The sequence below is a fragment of the Bos mutus genome, chromosome 5 (assembly GCF_027580195.1).
Source record: "Bos mutus isolate GX-2022 chromosome 5, NWIPB_WYAK_1.1, whole genome shotgun sequence".
NCBI classification, from domain to species: Eukaryota; Metazoa; Chordata; class Mammalia; order Artiodactyla; family Bovidae; genus Bos; species Bos mutus.
The window spans coordinates 3219122-3236190 of NC_091621.1; the positions used below are offsets into that span (position 1 = coordinate 3219122).

The following is a 17069-nucleotide window of genomic DNA, read 5'->3' on the forward strand; positions in this document are numbered from 1 at the left end:
AGCAATGGTGTCACTTGTCTCCGCCTTTCCTAGAGAACGTTAACGCTGGAAGGGATACTGCTGCTGCTACTGCTGATAAGTCGCTTCAGTCGTGTCCGACTCTGTGCGACCCCTGAGACGGCAGCCCACCAGGCTCTCCCGTCCCTGGGATTCTCCAGGCAAGAACACTGGAGTGGGTTGCCATTTCCTTCTCCAATGCATGAAAGTGAAAGTGAAGTCGCTCAGTCGTGTCCGACTCTTCGCGACCCCATGGACTGCAGCCTACCAGGCTCTTTCGTCCATGGGATTTTCCACTCAAGAGTACTGGAGTGGGGTGCCATTGCCTTCTCCGGAAAGGGATGCTACAGATCAAATTACTCGCCACTCCGCAAGGTCAGGTGTCCTGGTTCTTACTCCAGTTCCTCCGTGGCTCCAGCACCGTTCGCACCCATCAGCACCTTAGGTTGAACCCAGATTCTTATAGTTTCCCACGTTACAGCAAACTTAAAACAATTTGTAGGGACTTCCTGGTGGGCCAGTGGCTAAGACTCCGCGCTCCCAAAACGGGGGCCCGGTTCAATCCATGGTAAGGGAACTAGATTCCACATGCGGCCCAGACCCAGGGCGGCCAAATAAATATTTATTTAAAAAAAAAAAAAAAACATTGTAGCCGGTGATCTATGTCGGAGAGTATATTGGCAACCTGTCGCTGCCTAATAATCACCCCAAAGCTTAACCGCTTAGGACAACTGACATTTTTCACACAGGTTCTGTAGATCGAAAACTTGGTCATGACTTGGCTGTTTGGTTCTGTCTTGGTCTCTTGTGAGATTACAGTCAAGATGTAGGTCAAGCAGCCTTGACCTGCAGTTATCTGAAATCTTGACTCGGGCTGGAGGATCTCAATCGCATGACTGTTGACCTTGGTTTTTTCTGTTGACGCCTTAGTTTTTCACGCCGTGGGCCTCCCCATTGGGCCGCTTGAGTGTCCCAAGGGCATGGTGTCAGTGTCCCTCACTTCCCTCAGAGCCAGTGATCCCAGAGAGACCAAGGCAGAAGCCACAGTGTCTTTTATGATCTCATCTCAGAAGTCACATACCATCACTTCACTCGTTCAACCAAGACTTCAGTGTGGGAGAATCAACCCGAAGGCATGAATACCAATAGACAGGGATCACTGGGGTCCATCTGGAAGTCTAGCTACCACAGAGGGCCTGGCAATAATGACGATGATCACTTAGATGAGGAAAAGAGTATTGTCGCTTTTCATCCTTGTAAAGATAGCCTTTTTCCAAATCCTAAAAAAAGAGTTGAATAACATTTCTTCCAATAGGTGGCAGCACTGGTCCACATTCTGACCCTCATTCACTCGATAAATATATACTGATCACCTCCTTTGTGCCGGAGTATCCTAGGTCCTGAGAAGACAAGTTCCTACCCATGCAGAGCTTACAGAGAAGTGAATCAACTTTTGTGGTAGAGTGTAAAAAGTGTCTTGTTTATGATGGAGATAAGAACAATCCTGGGGACTGGGGTACATAGGCAAGGGTGGTTGGCCAGGAAGGTTCTTGAGTGGCAAGCGATATGAAATTGAGGAAGGAAGGATGACAGTGCCAGGGTGGCTTGATGTGGCCAGAGTGGACACTGGCTCAATGTGGACAGAGTGGGTATATCCCAGATAAAGAAGAGCCTCAAGCTAAGCAAAGGATTTGGGACACATCCTAGAACGCATAGGAAGCCACTGAAGAGTTTTAAGCAAGGGAGGCTCCATCTATCAGAGTTCTTAGCTCTAAGGAATAGAGACTGACTCTGACCAAACAGAAAGGCAGCAAATGAAAAGGATAATGGATAGTTTTGGGATTCTGGGATGGCCTGAAGAAGTGACTCCAGGTTAAGCTTCTAGGAGGATGCTCAGAACCACACTGAAGAACTGGCCTGATGAGGAAACTGTCTTGACTGGTAGCCACCCCACCCCATCCTGGATGGAAGCTGCTGTCACCGCTGCCAGGAACTGCTGGAGAATGGCTGCCACCTCTAAATGCCACATGATTTTACACCAACGAAATGCCAAGCTTCCAGAAGAACCTATATCCTCACCTCACTCACTTTGAAATTGAAACTTCAATGTATCTGGGATGTGTCTGCTTGAGGGAAACTGAGGCCTGGAAACTGAGGGAAACTCCCGACTGGAGGAGACTGGAATTTAGAGTCTGATCTCTTTCCTTGGGGAAGCAAGACTTACAATATTTTAATTTCCTCAAATGGAGGAAGGCAGTTCAAAAGATGACAGGAGGCTGTGAGTCTGACAGATGGGTCAGATCTGAGATATGAATCTGTCCCTGGTAGAGTATGGGTGAGATCAGGGTTTCTCAAGTTCTGCACTGCTGACACTTGGGCCTCACAAGCCTTTGTTGTGCAGAACTATTATATCTTATACCTTGTAGATACTGCTATTTAGCAGTATCCCTGATCCCTATCTGCAGAATGCCAAGAGAACCCCCCTCCCTCAGTTGTGAGAACCAAAGATGTCTCCAAACTCTGCCAAATATCCCCTAGGAGGAAAATTGCCTTGGAAACCACTGGATTAGAGACCAGCTAAGTTAGACCAGCCGATTCCAGTGGGTTGGAATGACAGTGGGAATGGAAACAGTGGGATGGTCTGGGAAGACGTGTCAGAGGTAGAAATTATAGAACCTGAGAAATGGCTATGTTTAGAGACTGTGGATATGAATTTGAGCAAACTCCAGGAGATAGTGAAGGACAGGAAAGCCTGGAGTGCTGCAGTCCACGAGGTTGCAAAGAGTCAGACACAACTTAGAGACTGAAAAACAGCAAATCAGGGTATAGCTTCAGCTACTTGAACAGAGGTCTGAAATCATAGTGACCTAAGCAGGATATTACTTTGCCAACAAAGGTCCGTCTAGTCAAGGCTATGGTTTTTCCAGTGATCGTGTATGGATGTGAGACTTGGAATGTGAAGAAAGCTGAGTGCTGAAGAATTGATGCTTTTGAACTGTGGTGTTGGAGAAGACTCTTGAGAGTGCCTTGGACTGCAGGGAGATCCAACCAGTCCATTCTGAAGGAAATCAGCCCTGGGATTTCTTTGGAAGGAATGATGCTAAGGCTGAAACTCCAGTACTTTGGCCACCTCGTGCAAAGAGTTGATTCATTGGAAAAGACTGATGCTGGGAGGGATTGGGGGCAGGAGAAGAAGGGGATGACAGAGGATGAGATGGCTGGATGGCATCACTGACTCGATGGACGTGAGTCTGAGTGAACTCCGGGAGTTTGTGATGGACAGGGAGGCCTGGCGTGCTGCAATTCATGGGGTCACAGAGAGTCGGACACGACTGAGCGACTGAACTGAACTGAACTGAAGCAGGATATAAGTTTATTTCTCTCTGAAATAATGTTCTTGAAGAAAGAAGTGTGAGGCTAATATGGTGTCCATCTTTGGAGACTACGTACCACAGTCTGCCTCTTACTATTTTATAAACCTAGGTAAGTTACTGTCTGTAAAAATGAAAATAGTAACAAAAATATATCAAATGAGTATGCTGTAAAGATTCAGTGAGATGATACCTTTTGGTTTTTGTTCTAATCTATGAAGCTTGTGCTGATTTCTTAAGACAACAACAGCAAACTAATCCACATGAGATCTTTGCCTCAATCCTTTGCACAATAGAGTGTAATCACTGGAAGTAATCCAACCACAGGAGTGTAGGAGGGGCCTACAGAGCACCAGGGCACAACCAGAGCACCTCCAGGGCACAACCAAGATGTACAGTACTCTAGAGGACAATCCTCCAAAACCTCAAAAGTCCATGAGAATATTATATACCCCTTCTCTCAACTATCTTCCTCACTGAGAATTTGTTTTTCTCTTTTGCAGGACATCACCTTAATGCCTGCAAGAAACAGTCACTGCAGTTTTCAAAGAGTTCCGAAATTTACATTTTTTAAAATGGGCCATTTTATAGAATATTACAAAAGGATGATGTCACTATTCCATGGGAATTCATTCATTGGCTCCCTGTAAGCTTTTTTTTTTTTGGAGTATAGTTGATTTACAATACTGTGTCACCTCTGCTGTACAGCAAAGTGACTTAGTTATACACATATAGACATTCTTTTACATTCTAGGCTTTTTTTAAATAAATTTTTTATTTCAGAACAGTTTTAGATTTATAGAATTATTTTGAAGACTTACCCAATTTTCCTTTTATTAACATCTTGCTGCTGCTGCTGCTAAGTCTCTTCAGTTGTGTCCAACTCTGTGTGACCCCTGAGACAGCAGCCCACCAGGCTCCCCCGTCCCTGGGATTCTCCAGGCAAGAACACTGGAGTGGGTTGCCATTTCCTTCTCCAATGCGTGAAAGTGAAAAGTGAAAGTGAAGTCGCTCAGTCGTGTCCGACTCTTCGAGACCCCGTGGACTGCAGTCTACCAGGCTCCTCTGTCCATGGGATTTTTCAGGCAAGAGTACTGGAGTGAGTTATTAACATCTTAGATTAGTATAATAGATTTGTCACAATTAATGGACCAGTATAGATATCTATTAACTAAAATTCATACTTTATTCAGATTTCTCATTTTTTTCCTCTTCTATTTTTTCTCATTCTTTCTGTTCCAGGATCCTGTCCAGGGTGTCACCTTACATTTAGTGGTCGTGCCTCGTAAGCTCCTCTCATTTGTGATGCTTTCTTAGATTTTCCTTGTTTTTTATGACCTTGACAGTTTTGAGGATTACTAATCAGCTATCTGGAAGAGTGTCCATCAATGACAATTTGTCTGGTATCTTCTTATGAAAACACCATGACTGAGGTAATGTGTTTCTAGGAAGAAGACCATTGAGGTAAAGCACACTCATCATATCAAGATGACGTTTGGTGTTACATTCTGACCACATGGCTTCTCCACCATAGAGTCATTTCTTTTTTCTTCTAGGTTTAGTTTTATAAGTGCCAAACTTTTCCAAAGTGGAAAACATGTTTCATTCCCATCGGCAATGAATGAGACTTCCTATTGCTTTGTATTCTCACCATCAGTTTGTATTGACAATTGTTTGCTTTTTTCATCTTAGCCGTCCTAAAAGGTGCATAGTTGTATCTCACTGTTTTAATCTGCAGTTTCCAATGACAATGCTGAGCATCTTTTTATATGCTTATATGCCATCTATATATCTTCTCTAGTGAGGGTATGTTCTTGCCTGGAGAATCCCAGGGACGGGGGAGCCTGGTGGGCTGCCGTTTCTGGGGTTGCACAGAGTCGGACACGACTGAAGCAACTTAGCAGCAGCAGCAGCAGCAGTGAGGATATCTGTTCAGATCTTCTGCCCACTTCTAATTGGGCTGTTTGTTTTCTTGAGTTTCCTTTAGTTTTCTGGACATAACTCAAATTTCTGTGCTTAACAAAAACCCTTTATAATCTAGGTAGAAACCCCTTTCTTCTATCTGCCCAGTGACCCCTAAAGAATACCCACACTGCCCTATTCCAAAAAGCCTCCTCCACTTCCCTTGACCCCGTCTCCCACGAAGTCAGTTTGCCTCTGAGCTTTTACACATGCTGATTGTGGTACCTAGAATACCTTTCCTATCCTCCTTTTAAGCAAAGTGTGTTGCCCCTTCCTTTTGCTCCAGAAGCACTTGGAACATCCTTTTTAATGTTGTCCATCCCATTGTAGTGCAATTATTTGTGTACCAGGCTTTCTCTAGTCTGAGGCTGTGAGTTTCTCAGGGGGAAAAGGCAGGTCTTATCCATCTTCAACAACACTCAGCCCCCACCTCCAATGTGAGGGCTGGTTAAGCAAGATTCAAAATATGACATAAGGATATCCATGCTTATCTCAGAGGTCTTGATATATTTATTGGAAAAGTAAGATCTGCATTCTGTCTCTACAAGAAAAAGTCTGGTTGGCCTTAGTTTCGATATTTCCTTACAAATCTAATCCATTTTCCTGAATCTTGAGCTTTAATCTACATATTGATAGTTCTCACCCTTTAGAGTGTCTCATAAAACTTATATGAATTACAAGACTTTCCTGGCAGACCAGTTGTTAAGACTCTGCACTTCCAATGCAGGATGTGCTGAGTCAATCCCTGGTCAGGGAGCTAAGATCTCACATGCTGTGCAGTGTGACCAAAAAATAATAAATATTTAAAGAGTTATATGAATGTACATTTAAATTTTAGCATGAAGTTAAATTCATTTTGAACTGCAAAAATAAAAATAAAAAGTAACTCCCTTTTAAATAAACAATAAGTAAGGGTTATTGGGTGAGTGGGTTTGTTTATTTTTCAAAACCAGCAGGAAGTCACTGCCATAAACCATTCCAAAGTGTGATTGGTGGGAGAGACCATGTCTGAGTCAATCATCAGTGTCCACCCAGAAATGTTATCACATGGTCAACAGGGGAATGTGGCCTGGGACTGAGCTGGGAAGGGAGGGAGATGTGCTCTCAGGCAATTGGGTGGTTCTGCTAGATGTCTCCCTAGCCCTTCCAGAGCCACGCTAATTCCAGGCAGCTTCCTCTGGTTAGAAGTAAACTAGCAATTTCAAACAAACACATATATCTGTGTTACTCACACAGATTCAATTAGCAGCTCAAAAAACCAGATGTGCTGCCTAGCAACAGCATCCTCTCCTTACCTTCCACATCCGCTAGACTATGGCTTGTCCTTTTGTGACCTTCCTAAAAAAGGCAGCTTAGCACAGGGGTTAAGAGCCTCCCAGATGCAACTTAACCACAGAAGTAAACTTAACCATAGTGGTTCAGAGACTCCCAAAAGCAGAACACCTGGGTCCTGAATCCTGGCTCCACAAACTAGCTGTGATGCCTAAGACTAGGCAAAATTACTTAAACTCTCAGTCTCCTCGTCTATAAAATGGAGATAATATTATTACCTCAAATAGCTTTGGTGGGAATTTAATGAGTTCATATATAAATGGTGCCTGTATGTGCATGCTTATTTGCTTCAGTCGTATCCGACTCTGTGCGACCCGACGGCCTGCAGCCTGCCAGGCTCCTCTGTCCATGGGATTCTCCAGGCAAGAATACTGGACTGGGTTCCCATGCCCTCCTCCAAGGGATTGTCCCAACCTAGGAATAGAACTCATGTCTCTTATGTCTCCTGCATTAGCAGGCAGGTTCTTTACCACTATTATCACCTGGGAAGCCCCATAGAGTACCAAGCATTCAATAAATGTTAACTCTCATTTTTCTCTACCTCTTATGTCGCTCTTCAGGGTTTCCTTTTAACCAGATTTTACCAACACAAAATGTTGGGGAATGGGGAAGTCAAAGTGTCCTTTGTCCTAAAACTGCTTTATCTGGTTCATCCCCACCCCCGCCAACACACACAAAGAATCCCTGTTTCCTCCCACTTTTGTCTCCTACAAAATATAACATAATTTGTTTCCAAGCTCAAAAACAGTCTTATATTCAAATAACTTCTTTCTGTATGGGAATAGCCCGGACATTCTAGAAACCAAGAGCTAGGATGGTCCACTCTTATATCTGACATCTTTCTCTTTTTTGGACACCTTTCTTTAATGAAGATTCTAGCTAGTTGATTTTTATTTTTCTTTTGGAGTGTTAATTAAAGTCTCTCTTGATCTGCAGAGACTAATATACTGTCAGCCATTAATAAGTGAAATAACAGTAGGCAGTGACCAAAACCATCCCAAAGAAAAAGAAATAGAGAAAGGCAAAGTGGTTGTCTGAGGATGCTTTACAAATAGCTGAGGAAAGAGAGAAGCAAAAGGCAAGGGAGAAAGGAAAACATACACCCAACTGAATGCAGAGTTCCAGAAAATAGCAAGGAGAGATAAGAAGGTCTCCTTAAATGAATGCAAAGAAACAGAAGAATGGAAAAGACTAACAATCTCTTCAAGAAAATTAGAGATGTCAAGGGAAGATTTCATGCAAGGATGGGCACAATAGAGAACAGAAATGGTAAGGACCTAACAGAAACAGAAGAGATTAAGAAGAAGTGGCAAGAATGCACAGAAGAGCTATGTAAGAAAAGTCTTAATGACCCGGATAACCACAGTGGTGTGTTCATTCACCTAGAGCCACACATCCTAGAGTGTGAAGTCAAATGGGCCTTAGGAAGCATTACTATGAACAAAGCTAGTGGAGGTGACAGAATTCCAGAATTCCTGTGTTATTAAAAATCCTAAAAGATGTTGCTGTTAAAGTGCTGAACTCAATATGCCAGCAAATTAAAAAACTCAGCAGTAGTCACAGGACTGGAAAATTTCAGTTTTCAGTCCAATCCCAAAGAAAAGTGAAAAGTGAAAGTGAAGTCCCTCAGTCGTGTCCAACTCTTTTCGACCCCATGGACTGTAGCCCACCAGGCTCCTCCATCCATGGAATTTTCCAGGCAAGAGTACTGGAGTGGGTTGCCATTTCCTTCTGCAAATCCCAAAGAAGGGCAGTGCCAAAGAATGTCAAACTACCGCACAATTGCACTCATTTCACATGCTAACAAGGTTATGCTCAAAATCCTTCAAGCTAGGCTTCAGCAGTATGTGAACTGAGGACTTTCATATGTATAAACTGGGTTTAGAAAAGGCACAGGAACCAGAGATCAAATTCCTAACATCTGCTGGGTCATAGAAAAAGCAAGGGAATTCCAGAAAAGCATATACTTCTGCTTCATTGACTACATTAAAGCCTTTAACTGGGTGGATCAAAACAACTGTGGAACATTCTTAAAGAGATGGGACTACCAGACCACCTTACCTGTCTCCTGAGAAACCTGTATGCAGGTCAAGAAGCAACAATTAGAATCAGACATAGAATAATGGACTGGTTCAAAATTGGGAAAAGAGTACGACCAGGCTGTATATTGTCACCTTGCTTATTTAACTTATATGCAGAGTACATCATGCCAAATGCCAGGCTGGATGAATCACAAGCTGGAATGAAGATTTCCAGGAGAAATATCAACAACCTCAGATACTCAGATGACACCACTCTAATGGAAGAAGGTGAAGAAGAACTGAAGAGCCTCTTGATGAAGGTGAAAGGAGAGTGAAAAAGCTGGCTTGAAACTCAGTATTCAAAAAACTAAAATACGGCATCCAGTCCCATCACTTCATGACAAATAGAAGGAGAAAAAGTGGAAGCAGTGACAGTTTTTATTTTCTTGGGTTCCCAAATCACTGTGGATGGTGACTGCAGCTATGAAATTAAAGGACTTTTGCTCCTTGGAAGGAAAGCTATGAAAACCTAGACAACATATTAAAAAAGCAAAAACATCACTTTGCCAACAAAATTCCATATGGTAAAAACTATGGTTTTTCCAGTAGTCATGTACAGATGTGACAGTTGGACCATAAAGAGAGCTGAACACTGAAGAATTGATCCTTTCGAACTGTGGGGTTGGAGAAAACCCTTGAGAGTCCCTTGAACTGCAAGAAGATCAAACCAGTCAATCCTAAAGGAAATCAATCCTGCATATTCATTGGAAGGACTGATACTGAAGCTGAAGCTCCAATATTTTGGCCATCTGATGCAAAGAGCCAACTAGTTGGAAAAGACCCTGATGCTAGGAAAGTTAGAAGGCAGGAGGAGAAAGGCACGACAGAATGAGATGGTTAGATAGCATCACTGACTCAGTGGACTATCTGAGAGACAGTGGAGGATGGAGGAACCTGACATGATGCAGTCCCTGGGATTGCAAAGAGTTAGACATTACTTATCGACTGAAAACCAACCAAATTAGTCTTGCATTCTCAGTTGTCATCATAGGTAGGCTGGATAAGTAGGAATTCCCAGCAAATCCTTAGTTAAATCTGGAAGACTAAAATAAATAATGAAACTGGATATCTGGATATCATGTTGCTGGCTTTTGTTGTTTTTAATGATGAATTTTGCAAATTACTAGAAAATGATTCTTCCAACAGAAAGGAAGGCTTGAGGTAATGTCTAATACCCTTTACAAATAAAACAAAAACAGACCAGCTGTACTCTCTTTTATCTTCGTGTCTTAAACTCCAAGTATCTGAGGCTGTTTTTCCAAAATTATTCCACATCATGCATGAGCTGTACTATTATTTACTTCATAAATAAACCCAATTCTTAAAGTGTATATAAATTTGTTTAAAAGGGGAAGCTATCTAAAGGGGAAATTTTATTAATTTCCTAATAGAGGATAAACATACAAAATAAATATAAATATCATGAACATTAAACTCTGTACAGTACTTCAAAGTAAAACTTGTTTAAAACATCTTTTAAATTATTAATTGAAAATAATAGAGAAAATACAAGTAATAGGGCATCTAAATTATTGACAGTGAAGGAAAAACTTAACATATGCTATCTCACTTAGTTTAATTCTCATAATGACTTTCAAAGTAAATGTGATAACCACTTTTATAGAAGATTCTCTGAGACCCAAAGGAAATAAGTAAATTGCCCAAGTTCCCAGAGTTGGGGTGGGCAGGGCAAGTCTGTGTGAGGCCAGAACCACAAGGACTGCAGGATGGGGTTCCTCCTCCACCCATTTCACATCCTGTCTCCTCTCCTTCATCCAGGCCACACTTCCCAAGACTTCTCTCCAAATCCTGTGCCCAAAATCCCAGGATTCACAACACTGACTTGGGTTAGAGTTTCAGTATTTTGTGCCAAAAATAAAAATTAGTATTTGCATCAGAAAATATACAATTATTTGTATTTTACAGTCTTCAGCTTGCTTTTAAGTGGAGCAGATTCTTATGCAGCTGGTTAATGGGTCTGACGATGCAAATAGGAGGCTAATCAAGGTCTAAGTCTCCCTGACAGAAACAAGGAATGAGGATGGGAAAGATGGGATTGGGGGTGGGGGAAGCAGGAGGTGGAGGTAGAGGCAGAAGCTGCTGGGGAGGTGGGGGAGAGAGAGATCAGAGAGAGAGAAGGGGGATGGAGGAAGAGAGACAGCAGTGCTGCCTCCGAGGGAAGATTCAGAGGGAAGGAAAGAAATATTCACAGGTGCTTGATAAACTATTCCCCATATAATGTATTATGTCATTCATCTTCTTCCATGTCTGGTTCTTGGCTTTTTATAGTACACTAAAATAAATACAATACAATACAATTTCACGTGTTTATCTGTGTAGCACCTGAAATGACCCCATCCTCCTCCTGTAGGACATGTACCATGGGGAACTGCCTCGGATGACCTCACCACTTCTACAGATTTAATTCCATCTCAAGGATAATGACTCGGAAATTCATATTTCTAGTCGACCTCTCCTGGGAACTCCAACTACCCACCTGATGTAGCCATTTAGATGTTTAATATCATCATTTCTGCCCTTACTGCATTCCAGACACACCGGCCCACCTTGGCTATTCCCTCCACCCAATCCCTTCAGGGCTTTTTTGGTCTGGCTTCTAATGATCAGATCTCAACTCAGATACACCTCCTCTGAGAAGCCTTCCTGAGCCGTCCTAACAGAGGAAGCACTTCTCCCCTCAGTTGCATCACCTTGCCAATTACAAGACCACACCCCCCCAGCCCCGCTCCACAATCAACTACTTTCCTTTATTTCCTCCCTAGCACATCACAGTCTACACATTTTGGTTTGTCTTGTTTGCCTGTTTGTTTTGCATCTCCATCCACTAGAATTTAAATTCCATGTGGACATGAATTCTGTCTGTTTTACTGAAAGGAACTTGTACATAGTAGGTGTCCAATATTTGTGGATTTAATGAATGAACTAGTCTATGATAACTGGCAATAACTGATTCTATGAAGAGAGTATCTTCAGGCTCCTATCACCATTGATATGACTGACCACATACCAATGAATAAAGATTTTACAGCACTTTACAATTCAAAAGCACTTTACAGCACAAAAATTTTTCAGCATTTTACAGTTCAAACGTTCTCCTAGGTCACTTAGGATACTGCTATGGTCTGAATGTTTGTGTCCCTCCAAAATTCATATGCTGAAATCTTAACCCAAAAGGTGATGTTATTAGTAGGTAGCACTTAGGGAATTCATTTCTTCTAAAAGAGGCTCCAACACTATTCTTAACTCTTTCCACCCTGTGAGAATACAGCCAAAAGAATCTAGCTGTGAACCAGATCTTAAACCACAACAGTGACCTGGATCCTGCTGAGCAACAGAGTCCTAATCAAGACATAACTATGCTGGCTCCTTGATTGTGGACTTCTCATTTCCAGAACAGTAAGCAACAAATTTGTTGTTTATAAGCTATGTCTTAGCTTATACATTTAGCTGAGCTTAGACTGGCTTGTGAAACTTAGTTATAGCAGCCTGAACAGACTAAGACAGCTATCAACATCTTTTTTTCACCAGTACCTTTTAAAGTAGATGCTATTTTTATTCCCACTTTACTCCTAAGAAAACTGAAGTTAAACAGGTACCTATAACTGGAGCTGTGCTAGATGAGAAATTTAAAAGCTATCAGAAGTACAGACAATGCCAAGCAAACATGCCTGTTGTTCTTCCTAGTTTTCCTGAACTGACCTGGTTTTAGTACTGAAAATCCTGTGTCCTGGGTAAACCAGAACAGTGGATCACCCCATCTTAAATTGTAAACTTAAGACCTTTGATGCTTCATGTAATCAGATTCCTGGCCATCTAAAGTGCAATGATTAAAACATGGGGAATGGGGTTTAGAGACTATAGATACCAAGTTCCAAAATAGATGAACCCACCTAAACTGACTTTAGAGGAATGCTGGGAGTGAAAGTCATTAAAAATCTGAAAAACAAGCTGATAGTTAGAGATACTTTCTGTGATCCTACCCTGAAAGATAAAGATGGTAACTAGGTTGGCCTGGTTATCAAGATGCTTTCAGAATGAATCTGATCCACCGAAAGTCCAAAAGGTATCCTTGGCAGTAGTGGCAACATTCAGTACAGGCAGCCTGACCGAGGGAAACCAGCTTACTCTCCCAGAAAGGAAAAGTCTTCCTCTTCCAATTCAATACAACTTAACACCTTTTTTTAATACACTGGAATTCTGAAGCTTTCTGGTAAAGTAGGCATAATAATTTCTCAGGATGTGTGTGTGTGCACGCACGTGCATGTATGTGTGTGTGTGTGTGTGTTAGGGAGATAATTATTGCATAGGTGGCATTGTCTGCTCATCTAGGTAGAGACTGAAGTGTTCATTCATGTCTTCATGTTGTTGGGTAACTGAAGTGAAGCAATTATGTGTCACATTTTGAAAGAGGCTTTTTAAAAAGATTCACCACTAGATGATTCAGACTTAATTATCATCTTTGCAGCAGATGAGTTCAAGGCTCCAGTGGAGAACACATCGACTTCAAAGGCAGAGGGAACTGAAGGCGCTCCCTGGCTTTGGATACTTCCTCTTCTTGAGGTAAGAATCTTGAACCAAGATTGAATCAACTTGAAGCTTGAACCACCTTCAAGTCTCTGCCAGTGCACAGCGTCCCAACGGGAACTACCCTCTTGCTGGAGATGACCCAGATCTGGTAGGGCACCTTGAACAGCCGGCTGTCACACATCCTGAATTATTTTGGTCTGCCTAGCCTTTTCTATGCTTTATTTCTTTACATCACTCAGCCCACCCAGAAAACTGTGAACAGCCCTAAGATAAAAATGAGAGTTGGTTTAGACTACATATTTTAGTTCTGCATCCTTCAAAAGTGGGACTCAATAGTTTGGACTTCTACTTTTGCCTCCATTCCAGTGGGGAACCCAGCACAGTGGCAGGAAATTCTAACTTGTCTCTCGACTGGTGTGGCCAAGACTAAGGAACTTCAGTGATCTCTGTGCTTTGGGATCAGGTCTTAAACCACAACAGTGACCTGGATCCTGCTGAGCAAACAGCCTTCCCATCGACCTGAATTTTGTAACTCTTATGTGTTAAGTATGGAGTTTTGGGGGATGGGGGTGGGGAGACTTGGGGTAAATTTTCAAGGCCCTTGTTATTAGAGATCTTGGTATAAAATCAAATGTGTGGGCTGAATCCCTTGAAATATTCTTCAAGTCTGCCTATATTCCATACCTGTTGATTTAAACTTCTTACCAATTTTATTATCTGTCTTAACCATTAGGTTGGAATATTCTTATAGACTAGGCTTCTTTAAACCAATTGAACTTAATTTCTCAAACTTTGCCTTTATTTTAAAGGCTACACATTTCATTCACTCAACACACCTTTTAATTTTTCCAGAGTCTGCCAAAGCTCTCCTTCAGGAGCAGTAATGGTACACTGATATTTCTCAGGACTTTCCTAAGTCGTATGTGAGTTTTCTTATTTCTAGTCAACAGAATGGCTCAGGCAAAAGCCATTTAATTTAGAAGTATTATTCTGTCTGGATATTGGTATGGAAATGTAATGCCTTTTGAGGCTTTGAGTATTGGAAAGAAGAATTCCTCAGAAGCAACAAAACACGTAACTCGCTAGCAGGTTTTTAAATCATCCTGATCCCTTCTTTTAACAGGCAACTCACCCTGTCCTTACTTGTCAGCCAAATTACCTAAACTTTTAGGAGTCATCTCCTTGTTTGACAAGATTCTGTTCCTCCCCTGCCCATAAATTATCATCCTAACCAAACAATTCAACTGAAAGTTACATACAATATATTCCTTTATAGCCCAGTAATTTTACTCACTCATAAAATTTAGAGAAGAAAAATATGTGTTTTCTATATGCAGCTTTGAGTTCCTAAATCTCCATCAAAGTAGACCACTTCAGAAACTTCCTTGAACCAAGAAGTGAAAACAGGTTTTTTGGCTGCTGGAAGGAAATTTAAAACTCCACTTGTGCCCAAGAGAATACAAATGGATTTGCACTTTGATACTTGAACATTTCCAGACACTTAATGAATCTTTCCACATAAAAGATGGCATCAAGCAACTCCTATTTAAAATTCCCAGATAAAAATGAAAAGTGTAGTACTGTCAAGTCATCAAATGAAAAAAAAAAATCATAAACACTAGAATTAGGAGCCAGAAGAACAGGTTTGATTCCCAAGAGTCTGACTTACTCTGGGATCTTGGACAGGTCATTTGAACTCTCTAAGCCTCTGTATCCATATGTCTAAAATGGCAGAAATATACTAGTGTTGTGAGTTTTGTGAATTGTGAAGAAATATAAATGTATCATTTTAATTGCTCTTCCATTCATAAGTAATATCTCTGCTTTGGTTTATTGTGGTTTTTCACTGTAGAAATGAAGAACTATTTATATGATAGTTTGGTTTTCTCATTGTTTTCAACCTTTTCTAGAACTTTCCTTAGCTAACAAGAATCTTGTAAGCCAGTTGGTTAGTAAGTTAGCAAATATTTATTGAGATCCTACTATATACCAGGCAGAGATAATTTCTACCTTACTTTGCATACATCTAATGGGTATAGACTTTTTGGTCTAACATTCATTTCTTTCCACTATTATGAAATCTTTTCCTCATTTAAAAAAATCCCTCTCTGAGAGGGGATATATGTATACCTAAGGCTGATTCATGTTGATGTTTGGCAAAAAAACAACAAAATTTTGTGAAGCAATTATCATCCTTCAATTAAAAAATTAATTTTAAAAATCCCTCTCTTATAATAACCTATAATAGAAAATAACCATATACATATATGCTCATGCTCAGTTCCTAAGTCGTATCTGACTCTTTGTGACCCTATGGATTATAGTCTGCCGGGGTCCTCTGTCCATGGGATTTTCCTGGCAAGAATACTGGAGTGGGTAGTCATGCCCTCCTCCAGAGGATCTTCCCGACCCAGAGTTCGAACCTGCATCTCCTGCATTGGCACAGCACACACACGTATATATGTGTGTGAATCTATGTGTGTGTGTGTGTGTCTCTGTATGATATATATATCATATATATATACACACACATATATACAGTACATGGGGTTACAGAAAGTTGGACACAATTGAAGTGGCTGAGCAGACATATATATATACATATATATGCACATACATATATATATCTATATATATATATGAGTTGCTTTGCATACAATATTATAAATCAACTATACTTCAATTAAAAAAAAACTCTCTTATGCCTGCCTAGCCATGACTCACCCATTTACAGTTCTTTGCCTACAGTGATATCAACATAACTACACATCAGTTTGGCCTCATCCTTTGTTAAAATGTGGAACTACTTCTATACCAGTTGGTAAATAGCCACTAATCTAAGCCCCAGGAGTGTTCCTCTTACTCCCATTGTCCCATCCATCTCTACCTATCCCTCTCTCAAGGACCCCTGGACCACTCCCAGGATAGCTAAAGGATCGAGGAAGGCCTAGGATAGATGGCATGCTATGCATGTTCAGTCGCTCAGTAGTGTCCAACTGGACCTAACTCCTGCATCCACCCTGAGTATAAAATGCTGTTGATATCATCCTGTCTCCCAGAACATGGAGAGCCTCACACTCATTTATCCTGCTCCTCATATTTCCCCCAACCCTCAGATCACTCATTGCTTGACCAGAGAGACCTCTTCTCCTACCGGAATTCTTTCTCCTCGGCTCTCGCTCTCGCTCCTCTGTGCTTTCCTTAGTGTTGTCTTCACCTTATCTTCCTCAAGCTGCACCCCGGGCCTGCCCCCTGCACTGTCCAGTTTCTTTCTGTAGCTTGTCCTTTACTACCAAGACCAAGTCCATACAGCTGAGACACCACACTGTGACCCTATAGACGGTAGCCCACCAGGCTCCCCCATCCCTGGGATTCTCCAGGCAAGAACACTGGAGTGGGTTGCCATTTCCTTCTCCAATGCATGAAAGTGAAAAGTGAAAGTGAAGTCACTCAGTCGTGTCCTACTCTTCACGACCCCATGGACTGCAGCCTACCAGGCTCCTCCGTCCATGGGATTTCCTAGGCAGGAGTACTGGAGTGAGGTGCCATTGCCTTCTCCGGGCATAAGGTCATAGCAGTTTTAAAATATTGAAATACCTCAGTATCTATTAGCAAACAGTCACTGCTCTGGGTTCCCCACCCCACCCCCCAGTATACCCACAATGGCCACTCCTCCAAGACTTCCTCTGTCCCACCCATGATCCAAGACCTAATCTCCCCAGCCCTGCTCTAGAACTGTGGCCACCATCTGTTCTAATGGATGAATATGCTCTGCTAG

The 17069-nt window shown here is 41.7% G+C and overlaps 1 protein-coding gene across 2 annotated transcripts in view; it reads left to right on the plus strand.

Annotated features, from left to right (window-relative positions):
- Positions 1–76: 76 nt before the first annotated feature.
- BPIFC (BPI fold containing family C) overlaps positions 77–17069 on the plus strand; it is a 57265-nt gene continuing 40272 nt past the window's right edge. Inside the window, exons 1-5 of one of the 2 annotated variants that reach the window (XM_070370205.1) lie at positions 77–3480; positions 3872–4467; positions 4611–4653; positions 12026–12160; positions 13230–13324. The gene's annotated coding sequence lies outside the window, so the exon portion shown is untranslated. Of the gene's footprint in view, positions 3481–3871; positions 4468–4610; positions 12161–13229; positions 13325–17069 lie in introns of both variants that reach the window. The other variant, XM_070370206.1, reaches the window with a different exon arrangement.